Below are 13,728 nucleotides of genomic sequence, written 5' to 3' on the forward strand. Positions count from 1 at the left end.
AGAACTGGAATAAAACTACATGAAGGCATCATCGTCATCCTCCATCGATGCAGAACTCTTGCCCTTCGAGGATGTAGAACTCTTACCCTTGGACGATGCAGAACTCTTGCTCTTCGAGGATGCAGTACTCTTGCCCTTAGACGATGCAGAACTCTTGCCCTTTGATGATGCAGCACCCGGAAGCGGCGGCATGAAGATATCATCTTCATCCTTGCTCTCCTCAGTCCATAAAAATGGATGATTTTCTGCAGTCCTTCTGAAAGTTTCACTCTTCGGCTCCACTACATTCTTCCACCTTGCACGCAACCTAAGAAGTTCTTTACGTACCTCCTCATAGGTCCTTTCAGGCCACCCAGACCTACGTAATTGGTGAGCCAACTCATTCATTATGGTGTCACTACCGGTGAGTTCGTCCCATGGAACTATCCTATTGTCCATCCTGAAATCGGTAGCTAGCCTCAGAAGAGTCCTGCTCATCCCAGGGTGAAAACTACGATCGAAGGGATAATGGGACATCTCGACTACACTACACTCGAATGCTTATCCACCTCCGTCTGAAGGGGGTTTTATAGGTAGAGAGGAGAAAATGGCGGGAAAGAACGAGTGCAGTGGAGCGGGATAGTATGGCGGGAGATATAGGCGGGAAAAATTGTTCCTGACTGGTGCATTTTTATTTCAGCAAACATAGATGTTCAAATCGAAAAGTCTGATACACACATATATAGATACAATGGGTCGCGCACGTGCATAGATGAATCACCCTACTTTACGATGACCACCTGGCCTTTCCTTACGACCGGAAGGGGACAAGCGATTAGGTGGCCGGGTCACACGAAGACCGCGGCCGTACTCCAATTCGGCTTCATGTGTCTGCGAGTCCTGCGTAGGTGGTGGAGTCGCGAATCCTTGTTGCGAACCTGAAGCGTAATTGTACGCGTATGGTTGTGACTCCGGGGGGATAAAAGATGGGCCAATAACATCCCCTCCGAAGAACTCTGTAACTAATGATGTAACCGTGTCGCCAAGATCATGTGATGCTCCCCGGAGGCCTGTGTTGACGCCATGATCATGTGATGCTCCCCGGAGGCCTGTGTTGACGCCGCGTTGGGTGTTCTCATCGCCCCAATTAACATCAGGTGTGTCCTGCACATAGAAACATTTTAAACAAATTGTTAGAGGATAATATATGATATCATTGTAAATGCATTGAAATGTAAACATGACTACCTGAGCATATCCCTCTCCTATAATGTCTGGCCATTGTACTTGGTGCTGGTTTAAATCTGGTACACGAGTCTCCTCGGGCATGGGGATCCCTCGCGTGGAGAGAAACGGCTGAGATCCCTCACCTTGGGTGTATGCATCATATCCTGTGTACGCATATGGGTTAGGGGAAAGAAACTGCTCGGGCATCGAATCCAAGCCCGTGCCATGGTCCTGAGATGTCTGCCCCTGACGAAGCTGCATCGAAGAAGAGCGATGCAGTGGTAGAGATGAGTCATGTCGTGGCAATGTCGTTCTAGTACTCGGACCCTCCCCCCATTGCTCATGGCTCGTACGCGCCTCGCTCGGTCTGGACGACGGTGCCGCACTCGGTCTGGCTGACCTCGCTACCGGCATGTATGCTCCAGTGGCAACGTCGTCGCCTCTACCGCATCTGAACTTCTTTGCCACGAATTGTTGAAAAGTTTCTGGAATGTCTTGCGATATGGGCCCTGGGCTGGCATGCTATCCGTAGCCATCTGCCCTACTTCGTTGACATTTTCAAGCTGAACAATATTTGAATGTTATTTAGTTCAAATGATTATGAAATGATGGACCTAAAAAAGTTACAAGTGATTACCAGGTGGTCACGATAGTAAGCTGCATGCAGCTCAACATGTCTCCGCGCCTGCTCCTTTTGTGTGAGATGTGTTGGTATAGTAGCTGGCTGACTGGCCAGGCTAGCACGTGTGTTCATGCAGTACCACTGCTTGTACGCTTGATCTGTACTTCCATCGTACGGCCTGCAAAATTAAATAATTACATAAACCGTTGTGATGAAAGCAAAGCATCTTCACGCATCGTATGATCATCGTAAAAAAATAATGTACATAAAATATACCTTAGTTGACGCACTATATCTGCTAGCGCTTCATTTGTCCACTTGTGTACCCATTCACTGTTCTCTTCCCTCCAATCGTATAAACTCCAACCCCTGCCCATATTGGTTAGCCTGCAAATTATGTAACAAAGTGTGAGTTTAGTAAATTAAAAATGACACTAACTATTTAGGGATGTCACATCTTACTTATGTGTTACGTCTGGGAAAAGGTGGTGGAATTTCTTGATAGAGACCGGACTGTCTCATTACACGCTCTGGGTTGTAAGGTTCAACACACCACAGGAACAATAAGTTGCAGCGAGTCAGCCAGAATGCACTATCGGTCAACATGCCTGGTGTGAAGTGTCGAGCATCAAAGACCATTTTTAGCTGGTCCTGAGTCCACGGGTTCCATGTGACTTCTGCCTCATCAAGTATCTCAAACTGCTGGTGGTACATAGGGTAACAATTTTTCGCAATATCTGGAGACCAACGTTTCCGTGCCTTTGTCCACCTGGTGGCCATAGTTGCGCTAGCACCCTCGCCAAAGTCATATGGGTATATGGGTTGTACTATACGAGGTTGTCCTACAGGGAGGTATTCCCAGGACCACAACTGTAGAAACTCATAGGCGACACAAAGTAATGGAGCTTTTTGTGCGAAAGAGGTTTTTTGCGTGGCATCACACAAGCCTCTGTATGTATGAGATAGCATGGCAGAACCGAAGCTGTATTTTGGCTGCTCGGGTAAAGGTTCATCTACCATATTCTCCGCAATGTAGATGAGACCAGGGACAACAACGTCCCCATGTGAATTTGGAAATAGATTCCCGAGGAGCCACAACAAATATGCAAACAGATGTCTTTTTCTCGTCTCCTCATTGGCGAAGCTAGATAAATGAAGAAAGTTATCACGAAGCCAGACGAGTGGGATGCCCCGAGGGTTACCAGAACGTTGTGATTCTGGCATTTCCAGCCCAAGACGGGCTGCTATATCTAATGCCCAAGATGGAGACACTCGTGGAGAGACTACCGGCTCACCTCTAATTGGTAGAGCAGTGATCATAGAAACATCTTTCAGTGTAGGTGCAAGCTCCCCAAAACGAAAGTGAAAGGTGTGGGTTTCAGGTCTCCACCGGTCAACGAGGGATGTCAAAAGGGATGGGTCCGAACGTACTTGGTCGTCGCATGATGTGAGCCTAGCAAAACCTTGTAGTCCATAAGCGTCAAGGTGAGCAAGGAAATGATTGTGTATTGGCCATGTTTTCTTTATGGTTCGAAGTCTGAAAGGCCGATAATCATGCTTAGTATTTGGTTTCAAAAATAGGTGGCAACGGTGCCCGGCGTCATGGGGCCCCTGCAAAAGCACTGGCACTTCACCCATAACCTGCACACAAACATACAAATATAAATTACGAGGAAGACAGAAATACAAATGCAAATCTAAATTAACTTAAAAAATACAAAGAGATACGATTTACATTAATTATCTGAAGTTAACATCAGGAGTACAATAATACAAAGAGAATGAATTTAAATTCAATATAAGTACACATAACGAGTAGAAATATAAATAGACATGGCGAGTACATATATATCAACATCATGCGTTGTTGTTGGCTCGATACGGGCAGTCTTTGCGTGAATGTCCAGGACACCTGCAAACGCGGCATCGCCTTGGTTCTCCCATCTGGCTATGGTCCATGTCATTGCGATGACGCCTAGACTGACGTCGTCCCTTTGCGGTTCTCATCAAGTCGGTGTTCGGAACCCATTACGGCCCATCTGGCCACAACATTTTGTAGTTCATATCAATGCCCCAAGCCCAGAACTCACCGTTCCAAGTGTTGTACAGATTGTACATGTTAAAGTACGGCGATATGTATGGCTCGACGCTGATTTTTTGAACAGCAGCCGCCCGGAGCACATGACTGCAAGGGTAGCCCTCAAGCTTGGGCTTGTTACAAGTGCACTCACAGGAGGTTGAGCCAAGGGTGACAGCTTGCTTTTTTGATCCTCTGTGGTGACCCTTAACGTACTTGGCTCGCACATTGACCTCCCACTTATTCCTAAGTGCGTCCACTTTCCTGCAGCCATGACTTTGGGACTTCTTTGCTTTCTCGTCCAGATGTCTTTGCATCTTCTCGGACCATGGCTTGTTCAATTCAACTTGTGCTTTGGCGACGGTGACCCTGTCTGCAAAGTATGACAGGGTCCGGTTCCAAGTTTCTTCAATTAGGGCTGTGATAGGCAGTGCTCGCACCCCTTTAAGAACACCATTGTACACCTCTGACATGTTGCTGGTCATTATTCCATACCGAGCCCCGGTGTCATGAGCCTGTGCCCAATTCTCCAAATGAGGGCAATTCTCGGTGATCCACTGGCTCAAATTTATGACCGTCCTACGACCCCTCCGGTCTTCTCTCTGCGGCAAGGCCGCGCGGTCGATCTCACCATTGATACCTGCCCATATCGCATTCATTTTGGCTACAGTTTTTTGCATGCACATCCTCTTGAATAACTTGAACCAATCCTTGTTTTTGAATTTGGAGTAAAAGTTTGCTGCCAAATGCCTCATGCACCACCTTCCCTCTAGATCGGGCCAGCCCCACTCTTCTTCCGACGCCTTAATTATTTCAAGAGCGCTTAATAATCCAGTGTTGCGATCAGAAATGATGCAAACACCTTTACGCTCTTTCACGACACCCATCTTCACGCAGCTCAGGAACCACAACCAGCTATCTTTGTTCTCGCTCTCGACCAATGCATATGCAATAGGAAGAAGCTGATTATTTGCATCCGCTGCAATCGCCACCAATAGTGTGCCCTTGTACTTTCCAGTGAGAAAGGTACCATCAACAGATAATACCGGGCGACAGTGCCTGAAGGCTTGTATAGTCTGGGCGAATGCCCAGAATAAGCGGTCCAGGATTAGCTCACCCGGGTTCATTGGGTTTGGACGTTCTCTCCGCCAAACTTGAGTCCCCCTATTAGCACTTGCTATTTGATGAAGCATTCTAGGGGCATAAGAATATGCCTCCTCATAGGTACCATACAAGTTCTTAAATATATTTTCCTTCGCATGCCTAGCCTTGCTGTAGCTAACAGGGAATCCAATTAGATCCTCTGCATCTTTTTGCAGAGCCCTAACACTAATGTTGAGACTTCCCTGCACAATTGTTTCCATCGTCTGTGCCACAAATTTTGCTGTCACATTGTAGTGATCTGAAAGAGTCCCAGTTTGCTCACAGGTATGCTCCACTATTTTTGTGATATGCCATGACTGACATACCCTAGGCTTCAGTCTAGCGAGAACTCTTCCGCGGCAACCTTTCGCGGTGTGGATGCATATGACCTTCAACTCTTTTTTATCAGACTGCTTCACTCTATGCTGGCGGTGGATGCCGATTGCATAGCTACCCATTGCCTGGTAAGCAGACTTCTTATCTGGGAAAACTTGCCCAACCTCCAGGCTTCCCGCTCCTAGGCCAGAAGCAGAGTGAAATTCGTTGGTGATGCTCATATCCTGTAAAAACCCAGGTTGCAGTGCCGCCGCGACCGCCCTCTGAGGAGGAACATCTTCTTCTCCGCTTGACTCCGAAGACGCAGAAGAATGATCATCATCATCTAGCGCCTCCGGCAATCCCTCCACGTGTTCGCTCATGTCAACGGCCGCCGACCAATATCCTGTGTCATACACAGGCTGGCCGCCCGTCGGTTCCGATGGGCCGATGCTAGGGGCTGATGTGATGGCCAACTCGACCTCACCACCCCTGCTACTGCATCCGGCAACATCAGTGACTGAAATGAACTCCACATACACCATCGGCTGACCATACATTGAGTTATTGGGATTGCTTGCAAACCTCATGTACGACCCCCACGACCGATCACCTGTGACAGGCCGCAAACCCCAACGGGCAACTGTCCCATCATTTCCTCCGTCAACGAAGAAGGCCTCCATTGTCATTTTTTTTTCCTGCATCACTGGGCCAAACACCGCTCGGATGCACCTTCTAACCGCTGCGTAACCCACGTTGACCATGTCTCTCACCGCTACTGTAGTCGACTCGCAGAAGGACACATCCACCCCGCATGGACCGTCGCGTAAGACGTTCCCATAGTACACTACTAAATTTTCCATAGTACCTAACCAACATACATGTTTACATTTCAAATAATTAGTAACTGAACATTTAGTAACGATGACAACATTTACATATCTTATGACTAAAATAATAACCGTATTTTCGTTATAAATATTCGGTTTGTTTTTAGAATCATTTGCTTAGACTTTAAGGGGTTGTTTGGTTAACGGGTATTTACAGATCTATTTTTCTCAAACTTGTCTATGAGCGTAACAAACTAAAACTCTGTTTGCTTTTCTCTAACTACCCCAAAAATATCCTAAAATAGTTCTCGTAACATGCAAAAACTTAACTTCTGGAAAAACGACTATTAGTAAAATATGGTTTTCTACATAATTTCCTTACAACAGGTTATGACAAAACTGAGGGTAAGTACTCGCTATTCAAACAACCACTAAACATAATATTACGATAATAACATTTAAATATCATATGAGTGTCATTTTTCTTACAACAGGTTATGTCAAACTATTTTTCTTACAACATGTTATGACAAAACCCATGGTAATTACTCGCTATCCAAACAACCAGTAAACATAATAGTACGATAATAACATTTTAATATCATATGAGTAAAACATTTAGTTTCTTTCGGCTTTATATAATTTTTTTCACATCATACGATAACAATCATTTATCTACAAATAATAATATTTACAGCAACATGCACATTATTCACAATAGTACATCAATACAAAAAATATTAACAAAATTACAGTGTCATTTTTTTACCTTAGCTCCAATATGGATGTGCTTGCAAATGCAATTAAGCGTCAAAATAGTTCCAATAAATATCCGTCGCCAGTACTATATGAACGGAGTCAACCTCTTATCACATTAACATCAATATTACACACGGATTTTTCTTCCTGCTAACAAAATGGAAACACAATTTCTTCAATCATGTCTTCTCCTCCTTGTTTGTTACTAAGATGAATTATTTTACCTAATTACATACATCATTAAGTACATTAGCACCTAATCTTAACATATAAAATTTAGATTATTGCGACATAACTATAGACTTATTAATAAACATACCGCATAAAATAACATACCACATGAAATAACATACCACATGCAATAAAAAATATTGTAAATGTTGTATCTGTCGTCTGAAATTATTTCTAACCTCTACGTACTAACATAGCATAGCTAATGACGAGCTAAAAGACTAACTAATTACCACCCCGCATGCACAAATAAATAAATGTATTGCAAAGCTCATACCTTGATCTTCAACTTCGTACTTCACTTTCGCAACGCAAATCCTACTCCTCAAGCTCTAAATGACTCCAAATGACTCCTTCAAGTGCTAAAATTATGCCTAAAACAACAGAGAATACACACTTAGGAACTAATAAAACAGAACAAAAACATCATGCATGTGAACGAAACCAACAAAAATGGATAGATTTTACCTTAATCTAACTTTTCTTCAACTTCATCATCTTCAAAATCAAACTCCAAATCGACCAAAATCACGAGTAAAAGTGGCTGCCTAGTTTTCCTTTCTGTCTATGTATGCGCTCAGAGAGAGTTAAGAGGTAGAGGAGGCAACCAGAGATATGCGAGAGAGAGTGTATGCGCACGGAGTTGCGGATGTGCGTTTAAAAAGAAGAGGACCACTGTATTGTCGGCAGAACAAACCAGAACTCACCTACCACGGCATCGGATTTCAGCATCGCGGTGTCTCATCATACGCAGCAACAACAACGCCTGAATGCTGTCGCTTCGGCTGGAGAAATAGACGGAAGCGAGAATCACGCACAGCTTTAATCAGTGTCGTTTACGTAGCAATCAGTACTACAAAGTTTAGGCGGGAATCCGATCATCGAAACTTGTGGCAGGCAAAACAAGGAGCTGGGAAAAGCAGCGCCCGTGAAAATCTGCGCCACCGGAATCAGCGCCGCACGGGAATCAGCACCGTCTGCGCCGTTGTCGCGTGTGCAGCAGCAGTGTCGCCGCCTCCTGCAGTGGCGGCCTGGCCCACAGGCGGGGCCCGCGAGCATCACGAGTGGTCGGCCCGCGCCCGACAGCGGCCAGAGAGGCCGCCTCACTAGGTGGCGGCGTGGCCCACCAGGCCTGGCCGTTCCGTCCGGGCTCGGCGCACTGTGCTGACACGGTTATTTCTCGCGAGGCCGCCTCTGGCGGTGGCGGCCGGGCCCGCCGCCTCATCCGGTGGCGGCAGGTGCCACGTGTCGCCTGCCGCGCCTGCCGCCACCGCTGAGGGGGTCCTTTTTAACAATGTTTTTGACATGTGGTCTTTTTTGGCAATTCTGTTGGCCAGGGGGTCCTTTTGGACAAAAAATCTAATATGTAATATGTAGTTGAATGATAATTAGGAGGACAATGGTATCATGTCCATCAGTGTTCAAATTCTGGTGCTCGCATTTATTCTGGGTTATTTTAGAATTTCCGGCAATACGTGTTCAGTGAAAGGAGACGTTCCCATCGACTACGAGACGCCTACGGTGACTACGAAAAATCTCAAGATGATATGCCGGATCAATCTCTCGGAGGTGCTCATAGGAGTAGTGTGTGCATTCATGGGGATGAGGGATGAGGGATGAGTGTATGCGTGTATATATGAGTGTTTGCGTCTGTACTGTGTTAAGAAAAGACATTTGTAAAAAAATGTCCATACAAATCAAAACCAAACTTGAAAGGGGTCAGAGCATCTACGCTCGGGTGCCTCAAACCGGCCCCAAACACCTAGATTGACAGACCAATAATTGATTGGTGAAAAAAATTTGACCCAGTCACGCCCCAAACATTCTGGCTGTCTGGCACCCCTCATATTCAATCCAAATCTAGGGCGCCCGAGTTTGCACATCATACAGAGTTGCTATTCGAGCGGTCCTGCTACGATCGCGGTCCCGCGCCGCTCCTGCCCCCACGCAACCGCGACATTCAAATCAAACGCCGCGTCAAGGAAGAGTCGTTGTCCCTACTGGTAGCTGCCTCCGCTGCCACAAGGATGTGGTGTCGCTATCACCGCCCCATCGGTAATCCATGAACCAGTGGAACCCGGCGTGAAGAAGGAGGAGACACCCTCCCCAACAATCGCCAATGCTCGCGGCTGCCTTGCCTACTGAGGGAGTCCTGGACTAAGGGGTCCTCGGATGTCCGGCCTGTTATCCGTAGGCCGAACTCATGGGCTCTGAGGATGTGAAGACCGAAGACTGCACCGTGTACGGATTGGACTCTACTTGGCGTGAAAGGCAAGCTTGGCGGCCGAAGATTCCTTCTTATGTAACCGACTCCATGTAAACCCTAGATCCCCTCGGTGTCTATATAAACCGAAGAGGATAGTCCAGAAAGGACGAGGCATATACTCATTACCATATTTATAGGCTAGACTTCTAGGGTTTAGCCATTACGATCTCATGGTAGATCAACTCTTGTAACACTTATATTCATCAAGATCAATCAAGCAGGAAGTAGGGTATTACCTCCATAGAGAGGGCCTGAACCTGGGTAAACATCATGTCCCCTGTCTCCTGTTACCATCGATCCTAGACACACAGTTCGGGACCCCCTACCCGAGATCCACCGGTTTTGACACCGACATTGGTGCTTTCATTGAGAGTTCCACTGTGCCGTCGACAAGAGGCTTGATGGCCCCTTCAACCGTCAATAATGACGCTGTCCAAAGACGAACCTTCCTTCCCGGACAAATCTTCATATTCGGCGGCTTCATACTGCGGGCCAACTCGCTTGGCCATCTGGAGCAGATCGACAGCTACGCCCCCGGCCATTAGGTCGGATTCAGAAGCTTGAACTATGTCGCGGATATCCATGGAGACTTGATCTTCAAGGGATTTGAGCCTGCGGCGGTCGCTCCCCCTCATCCCGATGAACGTGACTTAAATCTGTCATCGGATCACACCCAGGAGATGGTTCCTACGGCTGCAACAACCTTAGAGCCAAAGCAGATCGAGCCATCCAAGGCCTCAGAGTCTGCGGAGTTGGAGCCGTACATGGACTCGACGCCCTGCAGCATTCGCTTCAACGGAACTTCGGACTCGTCTCCGGCTATAAGTTCCGGACTGTGTACACCTGCGGACACCGAGCTAGATCGGTTATCGATCTTCGAATTCAGCGCTGCTGACGTGTTCCAGCACTCGCCTTTGGGCGACGTGCTAAAATCTTTAAAGAATTTGTCCTTAGAAAAGGACTCACAGCCGAACTATGTCCGGTTCGAGCTAAAGACGGATGATGAGGAATTTCGCTTCCCGCCCGCCACCCACTTCATAGCCACTTTCGATGACTTAACCGACATGCTTGACTATGGCTCCGAAGACATCGACAGTATGGACGACGATGCTAACAAGGAGCAATGCCAAGACCCGCCATTCACTGGATGTTGGGCGGCCACCTCTTCATACGACGTGTACATGGTTGATACACCTAAAGGATCCGGCGACGACAAAGAAGAGCAGGATACGAACAAAACCTCCAAGACACAGTCCAAGCGCCGGCGGCCCAAACGCCGTCCCAAGCCCCGCCGCCCAAAGGACGGCAACACTGGCACCGGAGAAAATAGTACTCCGGGCGACGCCGAAAACAGTGAAGACCCCGCCGGGGCTACATCCGAACAGGACACGACAGCAGGCAAGACAACCCTGACGAACAAGACATAGAAGATGACCCGGAGGATGACAGTTACTGTCCGCCCTCCGAGGAGGAGACAAGCCTTGGCAACGAAGACTTCGTCGTGCCTGAGGATCCTCTCGAGCAGGAGCGCTTTAAGCATCAGCTCATAGCCACTGCAAGGAGCCTGAAAAAGAAACAACAGCAGCTTCAAGCTGAACAAGACATGCTCGTCGACAGATGGACTGATGTCCTGACAGCCGAGGAATACAGCCTCAACTTCTCGGCCAAGAGCTACCCGAAACGCAGATTGCTACCTCAATTCGACGAGGAAGCGCTGGAGCATATATCTCCCTCGCGTAATGGGGATCGACCACCACGTTGTCGGGACAAGACGGCGGAACGACCACCCCACGGTCGAGATAAAGCGGCAACTCAGGCCGAACAGCAGACCGCCCCACCACCCCGTCCAAATAGGAACGGAAGAGTCCGGAGTCATACGTATGATCTCCGACGGACCCTGGATAGTAGAGCAGGACACACAAGATCGATCTACGGATCACGAGGACGTGCCTCGAGGTGCGACAACGGCTACTTACGTGGACGTGACAAACCTAACCACACTCGAGCCGAATACCGCAGACGGACTCCTTCAGAGCTCCGTCACGAAGCGGCCCGATACAGAGGCGCCGCACACCCGCTCTGCTTCACAGATGAAGTACTGGACCATGAATTCCCTGAGGGGTTCAAGCTCGTCAATATCGAATCATACGACGGCACAACCGATCCTGCAGTATGGATCGAGGATTTTATTCTCCACATCCACTTAGCCCGAGGAAAGGACCTCCACGCCATCAAATACCTCCCATTAAAACTCAAAGGACCAGCTCGGCACTGGTTAAATAGCCTGCCTAAGAACTCCATCGACAGCTGGGAGGACTTGGAAGAAGCTTTCCTCGACAACTTCCAAGGAACGTATGTCCGGCCACCAGACACCGATGACCTAAGTCATATAGTTCAACAACCCGGAGAATCAGTCAGAAATTTCTGAACTAGGTTCCTAACCAAAAAGAACCAAGTAGTCGACTATCCAGACACTGAAGCCCTAGCGGCCTTTAAGCACAACATCCGGGACGAATGGCTTGCCCGCCACCTCGGCCAGGAAAAGCCGAGATCCATGGCAGCCCTCACGGCACTTATGACCCACTTTTTCATGGGAGAAGATAGTTGGTTGGCTTGCGGTACAAATACGCCAACGAAACAGGCCCCTCTGAGGCCAAAAACAGCACTGGCAAGCTTTAGCGCAACAGAAACAAACGCCGAAGCAATGGCAATAACGCCGATGACACTACAATTAACGCCGGATTCAGTGGCTCCAAGTCCGGCCAGCGAAAGAAGCCCTATAAAAGGAATAGCGGAGGACCATCCAGCCTGGACCGCATACTTGATCGTCCTCGCCAGATACATGGCACCCCAGACAAGCCGGCCAACCATACTAACAGAGATTCCCGGGTCTTTAAACAAGCCAGCAAGGTCAACAGCAGAAATAAGGAAGGTGAATCACAGAGCGAGGACGATGACGAGGAGCCCTGGCAGCTGAACACTGGGGAGCAAAAGAAATTTCCTCCTCAAGTCAAAATGGTGAACATGATATACGCCACACACATCCCCAAAAGGGAGCATAAACGCGCACTTAGGGACGTCTATGCGTTAGAGCAGTCGCCCCGAAATTCAATCCATGGTTATCACTCCCGATCACCTTTGACCATCGAGACCATCCAACCAGCATCTGCCATGGCAGTTCAGCCGCACTAGTCCTCGACCCAATCATCGATGGATTTCACCTGACACGAGTCCTAATGGACGATGGTAGCAGCCTCAACCTGCTCTATCAGGATACAATACGTAAAATGCGCATCGACCCCTCACGGGTCAAGCCCACGAAGACTACCTTTAAAGGAGTCATACCAGACGTAGAGGCCAGTTGTACGGGCTCAATAACGCTGGAAGTAGTATTCGGTTCCCCGGATAACTTCCGAAGCGAAGAACTAATCTTCGATATCGTCACATTTCGCAGCGTCTATCACGCCCTGCTCGGACGGACCGCATTTGCTAGATTCAATGCGGTGCCACATTACGCTTATCTCAAGCTCAAAATGCCCGGTCCACGTGGCATCATTACAGTAGATGGAAACACGGAACGCTCCCTCCGTACAGAGGAACACACTGCCGCCCTAGTAGCAGAAGTACAGAGCGGCCTTCTCAAGCAGCATTATAATCTGGCTGTCGAGCCCCTGGACATCATCAAGAGGGTCCGGACCACACTGCAGCAGGACAGCTCGGCTTGTCAGGAGCCGAATTAGCAATTTGGCCTCCGTCCCAGCCCCGAGGAGGCAATGGCACTAATACCACGCGTATATAAATTACGCACTCAAAACCCCATGGTAATTGACGGAGGCATAACTTGTTGGCGATCCACTGTACGGCTCGACCGACCCCGGGATTCGCACACTTTTACTTTTTCTTTTCTGTGGGTTTTTTCTTCTCTTTTGAAGGTCTATACGGACAACCCGCTTGTAGAACACACCAAGGAGGCAAGGAGCTTTGTCTTACAAAGGAACCCCCAGGTGATATCTATTAAAACGATCGCCATACTTGCTTTTCATACCCGCACGTAGCTCGCCCTTGGTTACGACATGTTAAATAGCCCTACATGCTTTTCGCATCGCTTGTACAAAGCACACCTTGATGGTGAATAGTTGGTCTTCATTACACCCAATACCACGACAATAAAAAGTCCGAACACTTTTATAGTATAGTTCGGCACCCTGAACTTATAGCATTATATGCATCGGCTCCGAATCATGTGGGTCAATAGTTGGGTTGCCCGGCTCCTGTGCTT

This window comes from Triticum dicoccoides, chromosome 4A (assembly GCF_002162155.2).
Source record: "Triticum dicoccoides isolate Atlit2015 ecotype Zavitan chromosome 4A, WEW_v2.0, whole genome shotgun sequence".
NCBI lineage: Eukaryota > Viridiplantae > Streptophyta > Magnoliopsida > Poales > Poaceae > Triticum > Triticum dicoccoides.